Source organism: Balaenoptera musculus, chromosome X (genome assembly GCF_009873245.2).
Source record: "Balaenoptera musculus isolate JJ_BM4_2016_0621 chromosome X, mBalMus1.pri.v3, whole genome shotgun sequence".
Lineage (NCBI taxonomy): Eukaryota > Metazoa > Chordata > Mammalia > Artiodactyla > Balaenopteridae > Balaenoptera > Balaenoptera musculus.
Genome location: NC_045806.1, coordinates 104,907,068 through 104,927,905, shown reverse-complemented (window position 1 = coordinate 104,927,905; position 20,838 = coordinate 104,907,068). Strand labels below are relative to the sequence as shown.

The following is a 20,838-nucleotide window of genomic DNA, read 5'->3' as shown; positions in this document are numbered from 1 at the left end:
CCTGGTCCCTAAGCCCTCCTCCTCCGGAGCTCCCCCACCCCCGCCCCCCCATCTCAGCTGCGGCTAAAACCTGGAGTCTTAGTGGAAAAGGAAAAAAAAAAAAAAAAACCCTGGCTGTGGAGCTGTCAAACCGGGCATGCTCAGTAGACAGGGCAGGTTTTTTGGTCTCGAGTAGCGGAGAAACATTTTTTGCACCACCGCGACCAGCCTTAGAGCGCGGCGGCGGCGGCCACGGCAACATCAGCACAGCCATCAGCCGTGCAGACGCCCCGCACCCGGGAGCGCGGCGGGCTCCGGCTTAGTCCGGAGTTCACCTCCGAGTGCCCCGGGGGCTGGGCTCACCCCTTCTGCTCGCACACACACCCACACTCTCTCTTTCACGGACACAAACGCGTATACACACTCTCGCACCCACGTACGACCCCGGGCGCAAGCACCCTCCTGGCAGCGATCGTCCGCTGGCGCGGTAGTAGCCAGGTTCGGTCCCTGCCCCCGGCGGCTGCCGGCTGAGAGCACCGCCGCCGCCAACCGGAGGAGAGCGATGCGGGGGCCCGAGCGGCAGCTCGAACAGTAATGTGGATTTACAGTCGTTTCCCGCAGGAACCGGCTGAGACGCCTGAGGTCCCGGGCACGGGCAGCGCCCGGCGGGGCTGAGCACCTGGCGAGGGGGCGGGGGACCGCACCTGGGGACGCCATCGAAACTTACGCCTGGACTAGGTAGGTGCGTTGCTGCCGGCTCCCACCTCCTTCCCTCTGGCTCGCGGCTCCCAACCCCCCACTTCCCACCCCAAGGACTCCCGGCGAACTTCGCCCCAAGGCTGCAGGCGGCGGATGGCGGTTCCCGGCTGTGAGTGGCGGGCAGCGTCCGCTCTGGGAGTCCTGCCCGAGGTGGCATAACCTCGGCTCCTTCTTCTCTTGGTCTTCGCCCGGCCCGGGGCTCTGGACCACCCGGGGGAGATGGGAGGTCGGCCTTGTTCGCAGTTCAAGCTTTCAGCGGGCCCTGGGGGCGCTGCCCTTCGAGGGCTCATTAGGCTTCTCAGGCGACACTTTTGCCAACCAACTCCTCCAGTTCTGAAAGGGGGGCCCTCTCCTCAGCTCTCGCTCAGAGCCCTGGCGCTCTAACAAGTGGACCTGGACGCTGGGAAGGGGGGTGGGCTCGGTCCGAGAAGAGACAAGGGGGCGCCTCTCCTCCAGCATCCTTCCCTCCTGGAGCGTCCGCCAGGGGCTCGGCCACTCGGGTCCCGCTCCTGCCGTCTCTCTGAGAGAAGATACTCAGGGGCTAGGAGGCACTTTAGTACCAGTTTGCTTTTGAATTTCTCTTTGAACCTCACTCGGGGAGCCCATGTTCCGGGGGGTACTGCAGGACCTCCTTCTAACCTACGCCGTCTGGGGCCCTACCCAATGCTTCCTTCCTACACCCCAATCTCTGTCATAAGAGACAGTCATTACGCAGCAGTCGGTGCTCTGGGAGCCGTCGGTGTTGGCTTTAACCACGCGCTTAAGCTGCGCGGGTTTGTGTGTTTTCGCATTTCATCCTGAAACGTGGTACCGGCAATCTAGCAGCGGCCAGCACCTCTGCGGACTGCCAAGTACCCACTAGGCATGCCTGAGGAAATGTAACCTCACTTTCTTCCACTCCACAACGGGCGGATTGCCAGTTCAGTTTTAGGATGCTTTTCCTAGAGGTGGAGAAGGGGAGACTGTTAGCGCGACTTGGTGAGTGGATGTGTTTGCAGTCAGGAGTGTATTTAAAGATTTCAGCAAACCCAGTGCAGCCGGTTGTTTACAATTGCGGAGACAGACGATCTCATTCCACTAGTACAAGTCTTCTCGACATCTATTTTGCCACCGGGAGAGTAGGGGCGGGGGCGGGGGCTGGTTTGCAGCTCATGCTTGCCGTCGGCAGCTTTGGGTTTAGCGGATCTGCATCATTGCTACTGGCGATATGATAATATGGGTAGGTCTTCAAAATGAAGCAGTTGGTCAGGAGACGTCCTGAACTTTCCCGTTTTTTTCCCCTGGGATGTTAATCCGGAGGAGTATTTGAGGTGGCCCGAAGAAATACAAAGAGAAGTTCCTAGTGCCATAGAAGGGAAATTAGTAGCCGCTCGGGTTTAGAAACCAAAAGGAAACGAAACACTCCAGTGGATCCTGTTAGGTACTGTTAGATTAGCACTTAATTGATCGCGTTCGTGGTGAGGGTCACAGACAGCTTCCTTGAATTTTAGATTGTTGTTCTATGATTATAATTAACAAACCAGGTACACTGTACTGTGAGAATCAATCGCTACTCTTAACCTGTTAGGGGAAAACATTGCAAATGTCTGCTCTATTATTATCTTTTGGCTGAAATATCCTTGTCCATCTTCTTAGTCCGAAGACTTCCGATTTGGAGCATAGGGTACTCCAGTGCTGCCAAGAAAGATGACAGTCTAAGAAGAAAAGGCTTATTATGATGATGATGATGATGATGAGATCCACAGCTTTACATTCTGCTCCATGGTTACCCAGCATTTGCTTGCTTGCTCACCGCCCCTTCACCCTTGCTCTTAATATTTTCAACGTGGGGAAAAATGAATTTTCATAAGGCATAGTATGACCCTTTAAGTAGTTAACTGGAAGAGCAGAATCCTAGTTTTGCCATTTTTGTCCAAGTTCATAAGACTTTGTGTGTGTGTGATGCGTTAAATAATTTACCCTTGCAAAGTTTTTTTAAAGGGTAGTTAAAAGCTTGCAAGTATGCCAAAGTCATGTTGGAACCTTTTAATGATAATAAAAGAAAGTCACAAGATGCATTTTAAAGGGGTTTGGGTAATTTCTAAAATGAATCCATGCTCTAAATGTTATTTAAAAGTTTTCAGATTGTCCCCCAGAATGTTTTTGAAAAACAGGAGTTTCTGGAAAACAACTCAACGAACAAATGTTAACATTTGTATAATAAAACCAATAGAGTCTAGTCCCTAGAACCATGCCAGACACATAGTAGAAAATGAGTATTTTTTTGAATACATGAATTAGTATTTACCATTAGCTCTAAGTCCCCATTATGAATTAAGAACCATCATGCCATTTGACAAAATATACAATGGAGCTGAAGGAAAGAATGCTTTGTGGAATCATTGTGCTGTAAGATTAAGTGAGATTCCAAATATTCAAACAAATAGGTGTGTTAAAAAGTAAAATCAGATTATATGTTAACTACCATCTCTTTCAGAGGCCTAATTAGAAATCTGAGTACTCTAAAGGTCTCGGTGTTTCATTTCAGCTATCATTTGTGTATATAATGCTGACATGATCATAGTTTCCCTTATAGTCATTGTACCTTTCTGATGCTTTTAATACACAGATTCTTGCTGAAGCAGAACAGTCCAACATTCAAGTTTATTCTGTACAATATGACTTTAAATTGTCAAACTGCAAAACATTCTTTTGATATGTTGCCTCTGAAAACAGAAGGTTTAGTGGAAATTTATTTTCCATGACAGCCTTAAAAACTTGGAAATGGTAGAAGGTTCAGTATTAACAAAGAGTTTTTCCATTTTATGTTAGAGATAGCAATTAGAATCCATGTAATTTTTACTTGAAGCTTGCTTTTCCGGAAAGTCCATCAGTTTCAGTTTTCAGTATAGTTATCAAGTACTTGGTATAGATTATGGTTAATAAATTTCCTAAGGTTTCCCAAACAAATGATTTATTTATCTATTTATTTACTTACGTACTTACTGACCTGAGGTCAAAAGAAGACCAGTACTTTGAATACTTGACACAATGATTAATTATTTTAACGAAAACAGATTTTCTTATAATATTCACACATTTGTTCTAGCACTCTCACATACGCACACACACTTTTAGAAGCAATCTCATGAGAATGCCATGCATCAGATATGAGACATGTATGATAATTTTATTAATATTACATATATTTAAGTTCCTGTCGATTTAGCCTTAAAAATACTAATCCGTGCGTGCTTTTTTTTTTTTAAAAGAAGCTTCCCATCCTTTACCAGAGTGGTTTGAATTGGATTACTAGCACAACTACAGGCAGATTAAATGATGAAGAATATTGTAAGGGATAGTATTTAGCAGTTATGATCAACAACATATATCAATAGCTAGATATATAGCTGCTGATTATAAAAAATTAAAAGGAATCAGATTTCAGAACTGTTTCCATATACAGAAACTGCTTTAAATCATCTGCAGATTCTGAGTATTAGATTAAATCACTATTTTGAATTGAAATTAGTCTGTTTCCTTCCCCTAAATGGTAAAACATTCTGAATCCTGGCTTAATATATTATTTCTTTTCCTTTCTGTTTTCCATTGATTTTTTTTTTTTTTAGAACTGAGGAAAGTAAATATCAAATAGAACCAGCTAGAATTGTGCTTAGTTTGAGCAGGTGAATGCTATAAAAGGTTTCACATAGCTTTTGATTATTCCTAACAACCTTGATGGTCCAAGCATATGTGTCTCTTCCAAATGTGGTACCCTGTTATGACAATTTATATAATGTATAGAGATTTTGTAGTTTGCTAGTTGTACTATGGTACAATTTAGCAAGACCAATGAAATTGCTTACATTTGGAACCCATGAAAAATAGGGCTGAGGAAATTGGAATATAATGGCATAAACTGAAAATTGTTTTATAACAATATTTGTACTAATTGTACTGCTAACATTTCTATATATAATCAAAGCAAACTAGTTTTAATTGGAGGTAGTAAATATTTTTACAATTGATGTTGGATCACTAATGTTTTAAATATAATAATTTAGAGTCTGATAAATAAAGCCTGTTAAATTCTTATGTAACTTCAGGACACATTTCTAGACCTGGGAGTATAATCTTGGATAATTTACAACTTAAAAAAAATTCTGACTTTTACTTCCTGTCCAGGCCTCCACTTTAGGTAAACAATAGCATATGGTGAAACATGCATATATGCCAACTAACCACTGTCTCTTGGATGATGTTTTCAATGTGATGTAATGATTCTGAAATATTGGGTTCTCCATTCCCACCTACTCTAAGTGGAGTGGAGAAGGTAATTGGAAAATGGACACAGGAAAATGTGTTAAATCATCTCTTTTTATATCAGTGAATTACGCCCTGTGAAGCTCTTACTCAGAGCCTTCATATCTGTGTTTATGGTAGGTATGTGCCAAGATTAATATTTTTTTCCTGGGTACTTATGACAGGTCTCTATGGCTGTATCTAGGTGACACCCAAATATGTGAGTGAAAAGTTCCGTCAACCATCCAGCTGTTTGAGGTGATGCAAACAAACATCTGGTTGGTTGAGAGAATTTTTTACTTAGTTTCTGGATGTTTTGGAGTCATTTAGCAGGCTGATGAATCTTAATATCTATGTCAAAAAAGAAAGAAAAACATAAAATGAAACGCTTTGAAATACATGTAGAGACCCTTAAACATTCTTGGGTTACTATAAAATACATAATGAGCCAAATGCCATCCTGAATCTACAGCCTTCTATGAAATGTGTAAGGAGCTGTTGCTTGCATCCCTCAGCAGTGACAAAAACAGAAACACACTGGCCTTTTCAAAAAGCCAGGAAATAAAACACTTTAACTTCAGTTCTACCTCCCCCCACCCCCACCGCCGCCCCCGGTACTGATTCATCAGCTTAAAGAAATCGACTTAAAGAGTTTGATATGTCGGCTTCTTACAGTTTCCTGCACCTCACTTTTCACCGATTCTTCTACTGCCATGGAAACTAGATGGGACAGACAGCTGGGAGTCACTAATTCAGGATGGGAACCTGCTTGTTAATTTAATTTCATGCCAGCCTGTTGGTCCCTGAGAGTAACTGTAAAAGGCTGGGGGATTGAATTTGCGAGCAATAAATGATTAAGCAGAACAAAAATCAGTGCCATCTCTGTCATTTTCCTGAAGATTTTATGCAACCTGCCTTGTCCCTACTCAAGCAGTTCTTTAAAAATAATCACAGAAATAGAGCTTTGATTTGTGCATTCCTATTGGTATTTATGTGTATGCTACAGAGAGTTTTTTGTTCTATGAGGACATTCACAGCTGTAAAATAGTTTCATAATAGCTATTACATTGGAAAAAATATGTTCAGTCAAATTATGATTTTGTAGACTTTAAAGAAGCCTAGTTAGAGATCACAGTAAAGTTAAATATAAATGATGCTTGAATTTTCTGGTAAGATTAGTTATTTTTCCTTTTCAAGTATAAAAACTATTTTATTAAAATATCTGTGCCCCACTTTTTTTTATTACAGAGACCAAATGGATTTGAATACATTTATTTGAAATCTGTAAAACACTCATTTTACCCATCACCATAAAGCATACTGATTGTTTTAATTTTAATTGACTAAGTTGTCAGTTGATAAGTAGTCAACAATGAGGACATTGCCTTTTAATGTTTCTCATATTCTGCTGTAACATTTTTGTGGCTGATTATGACTTACTAAATTGAACTTGGGATCACAAACTCTAATATGAGCTGAATTTCAATCCATGTTAAGCCTTTTGCAATATTATCAGCTATGGGTTCTGATAAACTAATATTTTTTTGTCTGAATTTATAGCTGTAAACAAATTTCTGTATTATGGCTAAGAAAGAGTGATTCCCAAAAAGGATTTTGGTAAGGAAAAAAAGAATGGAGATCTAAATCTATATCTATATTTATATGTCACCAGGTAATTTTCTGTTTTAAAGTGACTATAATTTCAAAATATAAATGTCCCAGACAGAATTATTAAAGATAGAATGAAGTAGGATTTAAAAGTTTAGGAAAAATTGGGAATTGCCTGGCAGTCCAGTGGTTAGGACTCCGTGCTTCCACTGCAGGGGGCCCAGGTTCAATCCGTGGTCGGGGAATTGAAATCCCGCATGCCGCACTGTGTGGCCAAAAAAAAAAAAAAAGTTTAGGAAAAATAATATTTTCATTTTTACATGTTAGGGAATATTCTTGATATCAGTATCCAGTTGTTGGGTATTGAATTGCATATATTTTGTTAACTGGTTTATTTTTGTTACTTGAGCTATATCTGAGTAAAAATACCAAAATATCTGAGTAAAACATGAAAAATTCAGTCAATCATCATTATTGAACATGTAGATTTCCTAGTATCTATCTATGTCATATTTTCTTTGTCATGTCGATTTCCTCTAACCTTTCAGCAGATGCTTGGCATTTGGATGTACAGTGAAAAAAAAAAATTAGTCAATCATCTGAATAGTTCCAAAGATCTGATCAATGAATTTTAACTGTTCATCCAAATGATATTGTGAAGATACAGCCTCAGTTTCCCTTTAGAAATGACTGTATATTTACTTTTAAATTGTTTTCCTATTTAGATGAAAGGTACTGTAGGTATTCAGAATGTTGATTGCATATATATATGTGTGTGTGTGCATGTATATGTGTGTGACTTTAAGTAGAACCCCTACATGGTTTTATCAAAGGAAATCCAGTTTCATTTTAATGTTTGGAATCACTGCTTAGTGTTTTTAACTGCCTGTGTGAATGAGGGTTTTTAAAGCAACCAAAATAAAAAATACATTGCTATCAGTTTGCATACGTCAGGGAAAATATGATCGCAGGCTAAGGTCAAGGAGAAAATTTCCCAGTTCCAAGGTTTTGTATAATTGGTGGATTCTAAGTATTTATATTACTTCTAATGCCTCTATCTGGTTTAGACACCTGTCAAAGAGAAGGTGCCAGATTAGCTGGACAATTGGTTTATTAGATATTGCCTTCCCTGTGTCCCAGATGTATACAGACATTTTAAGAAAACTCTTCAGTTGTTCAGGGAAATTAGAAAAAGATACTGCAGATGGCCTATCTCAGTAATCCAGGTTTTTTCAGGTACATTTAAAATTAAATGTCCTGAGAGATGATTAATTCAGGAAAGTTATTGATAATGAACTCATGCTACACATCCTTTGCACCTATGATGACGCCTTATTAAAGGTGTCTCAATCTTGCTAATTACCACCTGTGTTTAAATATAGAGGTGTATAAATACACTACAACCACACAGTGGCTGGAAGCTTTCTAAACCCAAAGTGTTTCTAGCTAACTCAATTGCTATCAACAAAATGTTTCTCATCAACATTTTGAATTTATATCTGTGCATTACCCCCCTTTAGCATTAATGATTTTCTTTTTTTAAAGCTGCTCTGCTTAATTGCAGGCATTTGAGTGATATTGATGTGTGATCTCCTGCTCCATTAACTAGCCCCCATATATATTTGTATTTATGTGTGTGGGGATGGGATTTTTTGACTAAAGGAATATTTATTAAAAATTATGTGTACATTTTTGATGTGGATTTTGCAAGCATCGTTCACAGAAACATACATCACCTATTTGCTTACTGCGTGCTTGAAATGAATATATTTTTGTGATTGTGACTCATATCTTTAGAGCTTTAAGCGATGTAGGGAAGCATTGACAGAATTGCTGTGCAAGTCAAATAAGAAACTCCTTTTATAAATTTCACTAATGAGATCTAGTGACCTCTAAGGGAGAAGGCTGTGCAGTTGATTGGCCACTTGATACCTATTACTTCGACTTAAGAAGACTCTTGTACCTTGAAATACCAATAACATCACTCTCTTTTCTTCCTCCCTCCTTCCCTTCCTTTCTTTTTCTTTCTCTTTCTTTCTTTCAGCTATTTCCAAGAGTTGAGGTAGTATATAGATTTATGAGAAAAGAAGCTCTGGGACATTCACTAAAGTTTTCGCAGTGATTAATCTTTTTATTCTTTTTCTAAATCCGACCAATTCCTTAGGTATATACTAGCGAATATAAGTATAAAGTGAAATATTATTTTTTATATTGTTTTTGGCTCATACATTCTTTCAATTATCTTGGATAGGAGCTAAAATTACATACAGATTTTCTGGATTGGTACCCTTTATTACAGATTTACTCTGTGCATGTATCCATTCGTTGTGAGTGCATTTGTGATTGATCTTTCATGTTTAGTCTAATAAAATGTCAACCCTTAGGTGTGACACCATTACTTTTGGTTTCAAATACATGAAGTGTTAACACAGGAGTGCTACATTTTCTTCTTTGTTTTGTTCTTTTCCCCTGTTTGAGCCATTGCCTTGATGAAACATTGGACAACTTGTGAAAGTGAGGTAATTTTAATATAAACAATTAGAATTCAGTGCAAGGGAAATATTTTAAGGGTAATTTAACACGGAATAGAGAAAAATTTAACGATATATTTCTGCTAAACATGGAGTAGAACATGTTGAAGAAAATGTGTAAAACAGCACTAGACTTAGTAAGAAGGGAACACTGGTCCTAGACATTTAGCAAAATGCTTGGGACCGCTTTGTTGTTGAAAAGGCAGAAAAAGAATCAATGTTTACCCAGAGCTCTAGGACAATGGGTCTTGAAATCTCAAGTGTTTTCCACAAAGACTCTCCAAGTCTCATGGACTGGCTTCTTTTTTACTGAAGACTTCAGTATTACAGGGTTTTGGTTATACATCATAAAACAATTTTCATGAAGAAAGAACTTCATCTGTTCAATCATTCATTCATTCATCAAAGCTTTTTAAATGTCTCTGTTTACCCAGTGCTACAAAGACATTAAAAAAAACTTACCATCTAATGGGGGAGACAGACATTTGAATTGGCTCTTAAAGAATAGCTAAGAATTTTTCAGTCAGAGAATATGGAGACCCACAGTCCACAGGGCTAAAAGATCCTGAAAGGGTACAAGGCTAAATTAGCATTGGGGAATACCAACCCAGGAAAATAGAGTGTCATTTTATTTCCTACCCAGGTCTGGGGAACAGATGTTAGGGATAATGTCTTATTTTATTTCCTTACATGTGTCTGACACCCAGAGGGGGCTTAGTACATATTTATTGAATGACTGGATGTGTTAGGATTTCCCTCCATGGAGAATTATATTGGAGAGTTGTGGTTTTTATCTAAAATTACACAATGTTATGCATTGTAGCAGAATCTACTGAATTAGATGAAGGGCTTTAAAGTGAGGGGGGCAGGTCACCAACTTTGAGTTTTAGAAAGATGGCACCTGTATGAAGGATGGATTGAAGTGCATTAAGAGTAGTAGCAGTGAGACATTAAGGGGCTATGTTGCAACTGTGAGCGGTTATGAAGGTGTGAACCATGGCAGTGACAGTAAAGATGGAGAGGAGGGGGAAAATTTGAAAGCCACTCGTAAGGTAACATCAGTGGGACGTGGAAATTGATTACATTTAGAGGCTGAGGGAGAGAGAGAAAAGACACTGAGGCTTTTGGCTTGGAAAATTAGGTAATGCCATTAAGCAATACAGGGAACATGGCAGAAAAAGCCAGTTTGGGTGGGAATAATGAGGTCAGGTTTGGATTTATTTAATATGAGGCACTATCTTGACATCCAGATAGAGATGATTTGTCACAGATGGAAATTACAGATCTGAAGATCAGGTCTGGAAGTAGAGATTTGTGTGTCATCAGTCAACGTAGTAGTTGAAATCATAGGAAGGTGGGTTCACCTAGGGAGTATATGTAGAGGGAGAAGAGAAGTAAGGATGAAATCTCGAGACACACTGAACTTAAGAGGTTGGTGAAGTAAGAGGAGACTTCAAGAGAGAGCAGGTCAAGAATAAGGTCAGAGAGGTAGGAGGCAAACCAGGAAATAATGAAATAGAAGCTAAGGGAGGAAAGGATTTTATAAATGCCATCTGGGCAAAGGTGTGGAAAGCTAATTCATAAGAGGCAATTAAAATGGCTAATAAATGCGAAAAAAGCTCAGTCTTCAGTAATCAGAATAAATGCAAATTAGAAAAAATAAATACAAGGGTTTTCTTGTTTGTTTGTTTTGTAAGATAATGCTCGGTGTAATTGCTCAAGTCCCAAACCTTAGAGTTTTCTTGATTCCTCTTTTTTTTCACACCTGACATATGACTCTACCTTCAAGCCATATCCTTTGAATCATTTGCCTCTCCTCTCATTCACCATTAGTGTTTTAGTCTACACCACCATCACCGCTAACCTGGACTACTGAAATAGCCTTCTAATTGATGCCCTTACATACATTTTTGCCTCCACATAGTTTTCCACACAGCAGCTAGGGTGATCCTTTTAAAAAATAAATAAGATCTTCTGATTTTCCCACTCTCTGCCCTCTGATGGCTGGCTTCTTATCACACATAAGGTAAAATTTTTAAAATACATTAAAAAATCTTTACCATGTCCTACACAGTCCTACAGGATTTGTTCCCTATTTATCCAGTCTCATATCATTCCATTTTTCCCACCAAACCTTGCTCATAACATTCTAGCCAAACTGCCTTCCATTCTGTCCCGTAAACATGCCATGCATTTTTGTCTCTCAGGGCTTTTGCACTTGCTATTTCCTCTGCCTGAAATGAATTCTCACTTCATTCAAATCTTTGATCAAATTTTCATTCACCATAAAGGCCTTCCCGGACCATCCTATGTAAAGAGTCCTATCGTGGTTTATTTTCTATGCCTTTATCCGCTTCTCTTTTTCCTCATATTACTCATCACTACCTGGTATCACACTGTATGTTTGTTTATTTAGATTTATGAAATCTACTAACATACTAGCTCCCTGAGGGCATGGACTTGATGTCTGTTTTGCTCACTACTGCATCCATATCACCTAGCAAGCACAGTGCCTGGTACACAGTAGGTGTTTAATAAGAATTGGGTGAATAAATGAATGAATAATAAGGACATGATGAAATGTTAGTTGGTATAGATTTGGCAGTTTGCAGCAGAAGCATTAAAAATGCTCATACCATTTGACTCAGTAATTCTACTTCTGGGAATTTGTCCTAAAGAAATAATGTGAAAGGCAGAAAAAGCATTATTTGCAAAGATTTTCACCAAGCATTATTTGTAATAGTGGAAAAAATGAAGGAACTTAAATGTTCAACAAGGGAATTGCTAAGTGATTTATAGTACGTTTAGACAATGTAATATTTTATGGCCGTTACAGATGATGTTTACAAATATTTTATGATAAAAGGAGAACGTTTATGTTATACTATCAAGTGGTAAAGCAGGATACCAAATTATATATACCCAATAGGTAAGAAAAGAAAGACTGGAAAAAGATGCACAAAAGTGCCAAAAATAATTATCTCTGTTTGGAGGAGGTGGGTAATAGGTGATATTTTTCCTTTCTGTATTTTTCAGATTTTCTGTAATAAGTCCGTATAACTTTCACTACAGAAAAAATACATTTACAAAACAAAGAGGAAACAAAAACACAAATATAAATATTGCCACCTTACAAGTGAGGTTTAGGTAATAAAAAACAAGGAGAATAAACCTATTCTCCTTGAGAAATGGTGCTGGAGGGAGAGGAATATACCAATTGTAATTGGGGCCAACTGTTCTGTGGCAGCTTTGCTTTGAAGAGGTCCACAGCCAGGGAAAATAATTGAGATCCACTATCCAATCTAGTCTTCACTCACTGGAGAACCAAGGAGGGTTGAGTTTATCATGTCAGGATTTAAACAGGATGTTCGAGGGAGATTAGGCAAGTTAAGGCTTCTTCATATTGCTGTGGAAAGCACTAGCGATTTGCTTCATGTAAAACAGAAGTGATTACTCACTATATTTCTTCATGTCATGTAGTAAAAACAATTAAGTGAAGTTAGACTATAGATTACTTGGCTATTCAGCCACAGTCACCTCTAATGGAAAAGAAGAAAAATAGCATTGACAAGTTTTGGCAGGTCTCATCATTAGAAATGCCCATATTGCAGGAAAAAAAAGAAGCTGCAGCCAATAATGTAAACCTAGATGTTCTCTAGGCCCTGAGGAAGAAAGTGACAATACAGAGTGTTGCAGCATTAATTGTCTGAGAGCACTGATCATTGTAATGGGGAAACTGTCTCTGTTATTAACACAATTATTTTCTACAAGGTCTTTGAGTAAACGTCCCATTAGAAAAATAGCATTAGGGGTGTCAAAGCATGTGTAGCAATATGTAAAGATACACTCATTAGTAAAATAAAGTGTGACCTGTATGCATCCCAAAGTCTTTTGAAAATATAGTGTTAATATAGGTGTTATAGTTATAATTAGTTTATAATTGAGTAATTATTGAAAAACAAGTTTAAAAAGTCCCATTTTCTAAATGAGTAGGAATTATACTTTTTAAATGCATCTGAGAAAGATATCTATCTCTACACACATATATGCATGTTCATATATATGTATATATTTTTTGAACCAGATTTTTAGACCTTTCTTCTGCTCACCTCCAGTTTATGCATTTTATCTCCATAGCCAGTCTCAGATGATAGTTTCATTTTAAGAAGCTGAGAACTGAAGGATGTAGTATATTATTCTCTAGGTGGGCCCAAACAAGAGGTAGTGGCACTAATGGAAGTTTGGGTTAGATGATCCCTTGATGAGCTTTTCCAATTTGGATTTACGACTAGAGCTTGTTCTGTGAGATGCATTTCTAACATTTGTGGCTCCTGCTGTTTTTGCCTCTGGTATGCATTATTTGGTTGCGTTCAATGATGGTCCTGTCAAACATTCTAACTTGTTTTTTCTCTAAGGGTAGCTAGCCCTCATGCAGTATTAAGACAGTCAACAGTTTCTTTTGTGGAAATGAATTCTTGAGTCGAACAAAAAGGTAAAAGGTGAGGGAAGTGGTACATGTTGGGAACTGGTAAGTGATGGCAAGTAACCTGGGGTATCTTATATAGATCGTGTGAACTGGCCTTCTCTAATCATAAAGGGGGAGATAGACTCCTAAAGGCTTCAGTCAGAAGGCAATTGAGAAGTGAGCAGAGAAGAGCTATATGATTTTAAAGCCCTCTTGCTTCCCAGTCCTCTGTGGATCTCACCCAGGCAAAATGCTGCATATAGGGCTGTCTGTTTTTTAAAGCAATTTTGCTAGCTGCCTTGCAGAATCAGCCTGATGAGTATGAAGCCAATTTCTACAGACTTGCTCTGGTATATGTGGCAGAAGAGCCAGAAATACTTTTTGTAGTCTAGATCTAAGTACTTTCTGAAATGTCTTCCCTTAAAAGATTCTATCTTAGCACTATTATGGAACTACATGAACACTGGAGCAGAACCATGTCTTTTTTGAGCAACATTAACAGTGATGAAAAATGCACATCGGGCAATTAGATTGCAACTAATCAAGAGCACCACTTTAGTCTATTATGAATGATTTATATATAGTGTACTGGATATGGAGATCATTACTAATAATATTATACTCTTATCATTGCAAGGTCACCTTGGTGATCTTTGTCATCTTTGTCAAAGGTGACAATGACGTTATTGACCTACATTTTTTAAAAATTGCATTTAGATATTGTCTTCTGTCTTGATTCACTGTGTAGAAATTTTAAATTGTTTGCCCTTATTACTAAGATTTTTGCCTCAAATATTAAAAAAATAGGTTTGGGAATTACTTGATTGATAAATTAGGGCCATCATGTTAATTAAGTGCCAATCATAAAATATTGGAATGTTAATGTTTTCCTTTTTCTTTTGCTTTATAATTCATCACACTGCCTTTTCTTTTCTCTTTTTAAATTAATTTATTTATTTTTGGCTGTGTTGGGTCTTCGTCGCTGCGTGCAGGCTTCCTCTAGTTGTGGCGAGCAGGGGCTACTCTTCACTGAGGTGCGCAGGCTTCTCGTTGCGGTGGGCTCTAGGCGCATGGGCTTCAGTAGTTGTGGCACTCGGGCTTAGCTGCCCCGCAGCATATGGGATCTTCCCAGACCAGGGCTCGAACCCATGTCCCCTGCATTGGCAGGCGGATTCTTAACCACTGCACCACGGGCGAAGTCCCCACACTGCCTTTTCTAAAATGGATTTTTGAAGAATTTAAAACATGTAGCTTTTTAATATATGGGTGATATAAGTTCATTTTAGAAAAATTAGAAAATAATGTGCTTTTTTGTTTATCAATATATTGTTAACATATTTCTATTTCAATAAAATATATTATATATGTATACACACACACATACAGAGACACAGAGACACAGAGAGGTGAAAAAACAACCAAAAATGTAAAAAAATAATTGTAATTCTCCACTCCCCCAGCTCTTCCAGAGTATAGTTTAAAAGCAGCAAATTAAGCCATAGGTAGAGATGATATGCAATGACAATTAATATCCTGACAGTTCTCACATCATATTTAATGGCTTCTTAGTAAAACATCCTATGGTTGTTCCTTGATTTATTTAACCAAACTCCAATTATTGGGCATTTAGGTAATTTCCAGTATTTATGTAAAAAACATCATGAAAAAATTCTTATACTTCTTTGTATACATCTCTGATAATTGCCTTATAAATATATAAACATGCAGTAAATGGATTGAAGGGAGCGCATATTTTTAAGGCTTTTGGTACCTATTGACAAGTTCCCCTCCAAAAATACTGTACCAATTTATATTACTGCTGAAGTGTTTTTTAAAGTTCATATGTTAAACATCTATGTGGCTTCATATTGGGCCCTATATAAATCAGAGGGAGACGTATATCTGTCAGGTGGAATAAATTAATGGGAGTCATTATAGGGTACACTTCCTGCCCTATTGCCCAGTACCAAGTGTGGCACATGGAGACATACGCTCCATTTTATAGCTTGAATAAAGGAAGTCATGTGGGACTCGGGAAGCCAAAGTGAGGAGACATGGATTCTAGTCCTGGCTCTGCCACTAACCACATTATGCGACTTTATGCAAGCCATTTAATCTCTCTGGGCCTCACTTTCCTGAGAATTAAATGAAATGTATATATGAAGGTTTTCTGTAAATTGTAAAGGACTATTTTAATATAAGAAATTACAATTGTTTACATTGGTGAAAATTTCTTGAAATTGTGGGCATTTCATCTCAAAATGAGTGGTATATTGAGCAAAAATTGAATAGTATTAAGTTGGAAGAGTCTTTGTAGGGGAGAAGTCCATAGCCCTCCAGGTATACTCATTCGTAATTAAGAAATTCTTTATTAGCAGCATAGTTAATATAATTGTTTGGAGTTTCAAGCAGATCTTTTAAGAAACTGACACCTTTATCCTTTGTGAATTGCAAAATGAAGCCTTATATTCACAACTCCCGTGCCCACTCCCACCCCACGTGTCTCTTCCTTTCCCTCGTGTAAGGACTGCTTTGGACCTGCTTGTACATATGTTTGAAGGATAATTTGGCCTAATTTGTTTACAGGAATTACAAGGGTGACCTTTATTCAGCTGTCTCCTTTTTGATTCCCATAACTTCTGGATCTATCAAGGTATGTGCATTCTACACTGAAATTTACTTTGGAAATTGAACACATAGATATATAATGTGAAAAGAACAGAATGTTCCACCTTTATAATCAGTTACATTTATTGCGTGCCATGTGAATGAAATACATTGTTTTAAACTTTAAAAAACCCATTCGGCCATTGTATAGATAAGCTTGTATCTGTACTCCATAATTGCTTGAGTCTTTGCAAAACCAAATGTGCGGGCTGCCCTCTGTATTTGAATGATTCTGTGACCTTTTCCACACACAGCTACTAAAACCAGGAGACTCTTTAACTAATGGGAATATCTGCAGAGTACAAGGGAACAGCAGTGGCCAATGAGGATGTTTGCTAAACCATTTAGTAGTTAACATTAACTGCAAATAAACATGGCATTTCTCCATAACAATGGCAAAAGTATTTCCATTCAGATAATTTTACTGACAAAACAAATATTTGCCTCCTGAAAAGAATGTTTTAATTTTTTAGGAAAGTCTGAAGTAAAATATCTGTATTGTCATGGTATTACATTAATTTATTTACCCTTCCATTTTTCCTTCCTTTCATCTATCCATCTGTTGAACCATACTGGTTGCAAGTCATTGTGTCTTTTCTTTTGGTAAATATGCCAATGTAGATAGAATTCACCTGGAATATTGAGAAAGTGACTGCTTCTATGTTCAGTCCTATGTTAGGTGAAATATGTGAGAAAATGTGGCAAGATGGGGGAGATTTTCAGATTAATCAAAATCTTCAGTTACTTAAAAGACTTCCCTCATTGGGCTTCATTCTTATTAAAAATATTCATCATTGTTAGGTTCTTAGTAAGTAGAGAATAGGAAGCATTGACTTTTTTTCTTTAACACCTGTATCTGGCAGTGCTACGTATCATTATTCAAATATGAATTCTCACCCCACTTACAAAAAAAATCAGAAGAATGACCTGAATTTGTGTTAAGTTTTTGGAATCACTTGATACTTCCTTTAAAGAACATTAAACAATGAAATTACATAAAAAATGAAATCTTTAAAATCTTGGAATTTGCATTGCCCTTCAAAAAATACAGTACAAATACATTAAGGGGTTGTTTTTTTTTTTTAATTGGGTTCCAGTTAATTGAGATTAGTCTGTTAGGGAAATTTAAAATGGATTTGCCAGTTTTAACTCTGCACTTAGTTCTATTTGCCATTCTTCTAGAGGTACTGCCTTTAAGGGGATACCATTGCCAAAAGTTCATTTCACTACAGGAAAAAAAAGAAGTAAGATCAGAAAATAAAATGACATTAAAAAAGAAACTTACTGGGAAGGAATAAGAGATTTTTGCATATTGTGTCATTTGTGAAAATAATTTGGGAATTGTGAGTCTGCCAGTTGTGTAATATTAACTGAAAGGTATTTTTTCATACTAAAAAGGTTTAAATGTGTGAAAAATGATGGTCTTGCAAAGCTAATGTGAATGAAAAATCAGAATGGAGGAAAAATGCCTAGCAGGCCAAAAGGACGCACACTTATGAAAATAATTGGCACTAAATATTTAAAAGGTTCAGAGAGCAGCTACTTTCCCTCCCTTAGAGAGACAACATGGTATAGCAGAAAAGCCCTTGCCTGTCAATCAGAAAACATAGGATCTACTCCCAGTCTTATAAGAGCGATATGGTCCTCCTAGGTCACTTATCTGCTCTGAGCCTTGGTTTTCTCACATCTATAATAAAAACTTTTTTCCTGATAAAACAGTCGATCATTTTTAAAAAAATAAGGGCTCTGCTCAAGTATGCAAAATGGAGTCAAGATTGGCCATTAAGTTGGAATACACACACCCGTTGTTAAAATGATTGCTGCTTGTTTAAGTGGTTTAGTGAGTTGGTAATAGGGCATTTATTTACTTTTTATCTTAAAGCAACTGTGTATGCTAACACCATTGCCCACCCCACTACCCTCCACTGTGCACACCAGTATTGGCATTATACTAAATAGATTCAAGTAGAAGTTTAGTTAGTAGTCTCATTTTCCTCCTTGATAAAAATGCTCTACTTTGGGGTGCTGCTGTGCCGCTCCTCTGTCAGTCTCTTGAAGTTCAGCAAAACTATGTTTTCTCCCTCTTGCAAGGTGGTCGTTCAAGGTCAAGTATCTCTCTGAAACTTGGAACCAGCCAAGTGCATAACCCGATGACTTCAGACTCCAATGCTTTCAATCTGGCACCCTTCATGAGCATTGAATTCATATTAAAGCACTTAAAATATATTCTCCTTCATCTACATATCACAGCAATAACACCCTGGGCACAGGACAGTGCCTGGGAGCAAATAACCACTTGGAGTTAATGATCTGAGGGGCAGCTGAAGGACCATTGACTCTTCCTAGTCAGTCCTTCATCCCTATAAAATGCCTATTCCTGAGATGCCAAGCCTTCAATAATTTTTCTGTCTCACATCAGATGAAGTAGTAGCCATAAATAATAGCGTTTAATACATAATAATGAGATGTGGTAATGCAATAAAATGTCAACAATTCTAGTACTATATAAAGATGTCTATTCTGATCAAACCAAGAGAAGGAGCGGTAAATGAAGTTCATGAATCATAATATTTTAGAAGTGACTTTCCCCTTATTGGTTGAAATGAAATATAAGTAAGAATTCATATGGTTTAGGGGAACAGTTCCCTTTCTTTTGCTTCTTATTCCACTGCTGAATGATCCATTTTAGAAATAATTTAAAAATACCTCTGACATCTATTTTAAATAGATTTTTAAAAATCGTGTACGTTCAGCTTCCTTCTCCTTTTTTAGCAGTAGATTCAGCTTTCGAGATATATACAGCTCTGAAATAAGTAACAAATACAACTCTATGATTTTTTTTCCCAGAGGAAGCATTTTTCATTTATTTATTACTGTGATAACAATAAGTTTCTGCAATGTGCCAGGCATGGTGCTAGTTGCTGGGGAAACAAAAATCAGTGAGGGACACGGTCCCCAATCACAAGCTATTGGCAGAGAGGTGAGGACTGACCTATATAGAAAGAAGTAAAATAATCAAGTGTTGTAGGTGTGGAATGCATGTGAATTTATTTGCTCATGGCATTCATATTCTTTTTTCTAAATTAAAAAAACTTCACACATCAGAACCTAACCAGTAGGGCAGTGAGATATATAGTCTCAATAACCCCCCACTCAAAAAATCTATAGGAATCACTGGTCATGGTAGGCAAAATGGCCCCCAAACATGTCCATGCTCTAATCCCTGGAACCTGTGAATATGTTGCATCACATGGCAAAGGGGAATTAAGATTGCAGATGGATTTAAGGTTGCTATTCAGCTGACCTTAAAATAAGGAGATTATCCTGGTTAACTCGGCCTGATATTGCTGGCTTTGAAGACAGTGGCCTTGAGCCAAGGAATGGGGGGTAGCCTCTAGAAGCTGGAAAGAGTAAGGAAAAGGATTATCTCCTAGAGACTCTAGAAAGGAATGTAGCCCTGCTGACACCTTGATTTTAGCCCATCAAGACCCATTTATGACTTCTGACGTAGAGAACTGTAAGATAAATCTGTGTTGTTTTATGCCACCAAGTCTGTGGTAGTTTATTACAATGGTAATAGAGAACTAGTATATTGAGGTTTGCCCAGTACAGAAAATCTGGGGAGAAGTCTCTAGTTGTTAGCAATTGCTGTGGCTGAAAGGTATGGTTTGTGCTGATCTTGGTACACAGAGATATTTGTCTAGTGATTATTTTTCCTGGATATCCATATCAGGCCCCTCTATTAGAAGTACAACCACTATGAGATCCCTGAAATACCTGGCAGTTCTCCTTTGCTCCCACCCCAAGTCTCAAGGAGAATGTAGCTCTCTTTCCCTCTTCTTCTGTAGACCACTTATGCCCTTTCCTCCCCTCCCCTTGCCCTTCATCCCTCTGCCTTGAGGTCTAGGATGCAAGGTTTGTGGATAGGTGAAAAGTGGAAAATTATCTTTCATTCATGGGGTACCTACAGCAGTGAGAAAGAAAGATGCAGGCACTACTATCTAATAAATTATCCTGGCAGGGGCTTTACGACAAGCATAAAGTTGGGAATTGAATATAGTATGAAACAGGAGTCTCAAGCTAGTGGCCTACTGCTCAGGATCATTCCTCAGATATATTCTGTTTGCATCCCAGGACTCTTCTTTTCCTCACTCCTTCCTCTCCTCTCCCCTTCCTTTTTAAAATGCTTATAGCTTGAGTGTGCCCTGTTCAATTCCATAGTGTCTGCCACCCCCCTACTGTCTTATTCCTTGCTTACCTGACTTGTGTGTTATGATCCTGGTCCCTGTGCTGTAGAGGTTAAGGGCAAATGCTTTGGAGTTTAAATAGGTGAGATGATTCAATTCTGCCACATATTGGCTGTACAACTTGGGCAAGTAGAATAAGCATAGTCTTTCTAACTTTAGTCTTCTCACCTCTAAAATGGGATAATAATTATACCTCACACCTCATAGACTTGTGAAGTTTAAAATAGCCTGCACATGACACATAAAGCACTTTGCACATACAACATAGTACATCTTCAATAAATATTAATTGTCACTCCCA

The 20,838-nt window shown here is 38.2% G+C and overlaps 1 protein-coding gene across 1 annotated transcript in view; it reads left to right on the top strand.

The window, feature by feature from the left end:
- The first annotated feature begins 239 nt into the window (after window positions 1–239).
- TENM1 (teneurin transmembrane protein 1) overlaps window positions 240–20,838 on the top strand; it is a 786,103-nt gene continuing 765,504 nt past the window's right edge. Inside the window, exons 1-2 of the mRNA XM_036840114.1 lie at window positions 240–717; window positions 16,210–16,276. The gene's annotated coding sequence lies outside the window, so the exon portion shown is untranslated. The remainder of the gene's footprint in view (window positions 718–16,209; window positions 16,277–20,838) is intronic.